The sequence below is a fragment of the Lygodium microphyllum genome, chromosome 2 (assembly GCF_053477565.2).
Source record: "Lygodium microphyllum isolate KBCC chromosome 2, Lygodium_microphyllum_v1.1.10, whole genome shotgun sequence".
Taxonomy (NCBI): domain Eukaryota; kingdom Viridiplantae; phylum Streptophyta; class Polypodiopsida; order Schizaeales; family Lygodiaceae; genus Lygodium; species Lygodium microphyllum.
In genome coordinates, this window is record NC_141136.1 from 145,679,858 (window position 1) to 145,684,579 (window position 4,722).

General features: G+C 39.2%; 1 pseudogene; it reads left to right on the top strand.

Annotated features, from left to right (window-relative positions):
- The first annotated feature begins 2,603 nt into the window (after positions 1-2,603).
- On the top strand, positions 2,604-3,258 carry LOC148040437 (syntaxin-21 pseudogene; annotated as a pseudogene).
- Positions 3,259-4,722: the final 1,464 nt, after the last annotated feature.

A 4,722-nucleotide genomic window follows, 5' to 3' on the forward strand; every position in this document is an offset into this window, starting at 1 on the left:
ATCATATTGCTGATCATCAAGTATTCACTGATTCTTTTTTCTAGGATCTTGCTTATCGTTGTTTTTTTTATTCATTAGATCCCACTGATCTTTTGTCTTATTCTCTTATGTCCTATCGTTTTTCGTTGTATATTTCCCTCCTCACAACCCTGACACTATTCCTCTGTTATCTTTTACTCCTTCTAATTTCCCTCACATTCTTGTTTTTACTTTTTGCCCTTTCATTGCTGATCCGACATCATCGCCTACCCCTTTTGAACCTCCTCATGTAGTTCCTCCTGTTCCTTCTGTTTTCTCGACAAATTCCCTTCATAAGTTTTTACTGAATTTTCCATCTCTTCCATCTTCCTTCTCTCTTCATTTCCCTTCTTTTTATGATATATCCTATTCTCATTTACAATGCTCTTCTCTTATTCTCATTCTAATTACATTAACCTTCCTCCTCAATCAGTGCTGGATACACCAAGGTATGATAGTGACATACTTCATCGACGACAATGGACACTGCATGATTCTGTGACAGGGCTGGTGTTTAACTGGCCTTTCATTCTAGGGTCTTGGGACACCTCTGCAGCATGTTCGAACTCTTATCTTCATTTTACTCCGGGTCCATGCTCATTTTGAGGATACCTCTGTACGTCTTGCAGCTCATTTTTGCTTGTACCTTGCTTTTATGCATCAGTAGTCTAATCTGAACACTCGCAAGTGTATTCCTTGTTTAATCATCAATCCGAATGTGGATGTGACTGCTGCTCAGATGGATATTCTGTATTACTTCGCACAAGATTTCCCTACGAGGTTTCTTATTTTATAGGTGGAAATTATGTTTTTAATTGAAGATCTAATGCAATCTATGTTACATTTTCAACGTTTTTCATATACTGCAATCATGTATTTCCTTTATAAGATTATACTGCAATCGTGTATTTCAATGTTTTTCATATATTACAATCGTGTATTTCTTTTAATTATGATTATAAGTTTTGTCAAGTTTTTGTCATGTCCATATGCAATTATGCAAGGTTTAAGCCCTCGTTATCATGCTTATATGATTGCCTTTCTTTATTGTCGATAGTTTGTGATTTAGGATGGCCCTCAACGTTGCCAAAGCTCTCTGTATTTGCTTGATAGAGGCCATATCATCTTGCAAAGAAAATCAAATATCCGTTGTTAATATAGTAACGATGTTGGTTTTGTCATCTTTTGCAACCATGCATGTGCCACCATCATGCGTACAAAGTTGCATCAACAAGGGCTTTCACACTCACTGATGTGCTCTGGGATTCAAAGAAAAATTTACATATTTGTTACACACTGCTTGGAAATGCACCCAAGATGCTAGAAGATCTTAAAGAGTTAGCATCAAATTCTACATCAAAGGAGAAGCTAGCCTTATGGAACAAAAAGTGGAGAGAGGAGATGGCACGCTCAAAGAGGGTGAAGGACTTGTCTGGTGCAATTTCTTTGCCAAAGCATCTTAAGATCACCATATGCACAAGTCCTAGTTTCGGTCCCACCAAGCAACAAAGTGATTTGACAGGGGCAGGAACTATATTGCAACGTTGAGAAATCACCAATGTGCACCAACAATTGGTATTCCCTTTGATGGTATCAAGCCAAGGAGAGTTATTGGCCAAGGTGCCTTCCGGCAATGTGTTGAAGCTACCATAAACAATATTAGCTATTTTCCTTCAAATTTAGCATATTGTACTAAAATGTACAAGGGCTCCAATGACACCAAACTATAGCAATTTCAAGTGGAGCGTTGTTGTGACGCTGCGCTCCACCATTGCAAACCTGAGGGCAGACTTTTTCGCCAAAAGTTTGAACACATTAGATAGTGTCATTAGGAATTTATTTTCCATTGTGTCTCTTTTATTTGCATTTTTGCATGACGCACGAGCACATGTAGTTAGGCTAGGTACATTTTCTTTAGTGCATTTATAAATTTTTGTGTGGAAGCATTGTTTGATTGATTGCATTGCATGGATTTTATTTGCAAATCACAAGAATGATTGGGCATGAAGTTCTCTTTCAACATATATTTTTGCTAGGGTACATTACATGAGAAACAGATTCATATGAGGAGGTATTTGGGTTCTCAAAGTTATAGGCTTTGTTAAAGCATTTAAAAAAATTTATGGGATTTGATACGATTCGAAGATGGGAGGTGTTTATCTTGTGAAAGATGAATATGGAATGCACAATATTTGAGTTTTCAAGCCCATGGATGAAGAAACCATGGTTCAAAATCATCTTTGTAGTTTTACTTCTTTGTACTTTGAGAAAGGTCTCAAGAAAGGGATGAGGAGTAGGGAAGGCGCTATTAGAGAGGATGGTTGGTTGGCTGTCTTGAGGATCAAGGGCCTCTTGGCAAGACTAGTGTCTAGGAAACCTCAAGTATATTATCACAGGTTCAGTAGGACAACTCCTTGCACCAACAGTACAGAAGAATAAACATCATCCACAACATCCCTCACAAGAACACCTTCAGAGGTGACTCCCACCATTTTCTAGTGATCAAGATCCAACTCAGCAGGATTGGCACTCTAGGAGCCTAGCCAAGAAGTTGCTGTTGGTATTTTTTAGATTAATACATCCTCATGAATACCCTAGACACTTCTAAAGATACACCTGAACTCCGAGAGAGGCTACATAAAACAAGGCAAAACATTGGACAGCTAGCAAAAGAAACTTCTGCAAAAGTTAAGGCAGTAAGTAATACAGATCATGCTACTGAAGTCAGTTCTGCCAAAAAGATAGCGGATGTCAAACCTGCCAAAGACTCTCAAGCTATCTTGAAAGAATTGCAGAAAGCACAACGAACAGCTGTTGAACGAGAGAGCTTATCCATATTCTTTTTGTTCCGTAAGCTGTTTTGCCTTCTAATTTCGCTGCAAGTGAGCTGAATCTAAAAGTAGAAGACAGCTACAATCAGGAGTAGCGGGCTTTACTAGTGGAGCAAAGGAGGCAAGAAGTGCTTTTACTGGATAATGAAATAGTTTTCAATGAGGCGCTTATTGAGAACAAGATCAAGGTATGTGAGAAATACAGCATCAAATTGGAGAAGTGAACGAGATTTTCAAAGATCTTGTAGTTTTAGTTCATGAACAAGGCATTATGATTGATGACATTGACTCAAATATCGCAAGTTCACTTGCTACAACAGTCCAAGAAAACCGACTGCTTTCAAAGGCGGCAAAAAGTCAGTTCTTTAGTGTGGGGCTTCTAATTCTTATACTTGTGCTTACAGCATGATCTGCAGTTTCAGGGGATAGTTGGATTGCCATTCCCTTTGTGTTAACCTTTACCGGCATCAATGATATTGCTTGTTGAAAGCTTCGCGAGAGGATCCAAGTAGATCTCGATAGCATCGTCACCATCTTTCACGAGACTTTCGAGTGTGCCGTTGCAAGTTGGCAAAGGCAGGAGAGGAGGGCATCGATGGGTATTGCCATAACTGGGAATACGTCAGCCTGAGCCGATCCAATGTGAACCATCAATGCTGGATTGACAAGAAGACACCTTCTGTAGCACCGGTGCTGAAAGCTTTTCTCCGAGGGTTTCTCTGGAGGTCATCCAATAATGAAGTGGGCATCCTCATGCAGAAGGCGCTGCATAGAAGAGAAATCTTGTACAACAACAATGAACGGGAAAAGAAGGTATGATGTTCTGAAAGGAGGCGGCAAAAAACCGCATGGCAAGAAGGCAAGGAAGGTTTAAAAGAAGTGTTCTTCTCCTCTTCTCCTGAAGGCAAGCAATAGTCGAGGAAGAAGCCAAGGAAGTAGAAGTAGCAAATCCTGCCACAACAAAAGACAACCATCGAACCAAATGATGATCATGAAATCAAAGAAAAAACTATAGAGTCATCGATTCCAGACCAGAAAAATCAAGAACAGACTAGTGCTGAAGGAGGGATATTCCTATTCGAGGACCGTGAGACAGAGAATCAATTGACTTGGGAGCGAGGATGACGGTGTTGATGTTGGAAAAACGCGCTCTAAAGAGAGAGCGAGATCTTGAGGCTCAACGTCAAAATAATGGTGATATTCTATCTAAACACAGACAAAAGGAGTGGTTTTCATGCTCCAAAAGGAGTGGTTTTCATGCTCGGGTAAGTTACTCATGAATATATATGTGTATCATATGGATTCAAAATAAAATATTTTTAAAATACTTTTTAATATATTTTTTATATATAAAAGGGTATAATATAAAGGGGTTATTTACAGAATGAATAGAAAAGGGTTTTGTTTTATTTAGAAAAAATTCACAGATAATGATATTTATCAATAGGCCTTGAATGCACGTGATGAGGAGGATTTACATATAGTAACTTCCCTAAGCTTCCATGGTGTCGACGAGAGTAAAGACTTCAATTGCTTTTCATAAGCTTAAGCTTAGAGCTTTTTATTTTCCCTCTCATAAACGTTCAAGCCTTTAGAAAAAGCCAAAAGCTAAGCTTTTGAAAAGCATCTCAACATATGAGTTGCTTGGAAAGCTATATAAGAGGGTGCTCTTGGGGAGATAGGGACCATTAAAAACAAGTTTGTGCAAGGCTTGAGGTTGAGCTTGAATTCCTCACCTTCTTCAAGGACCGTCATCAAAATTTGGAGAGAAGGCTTGAGGTCAAGCTTGAGCCCCTCGCCTACATCGAAGATACCATCATCGCGAGTCGCTACGAAGATTAGCTTGAGTTGAGCTTAAAGCTTCTCGCCTAGT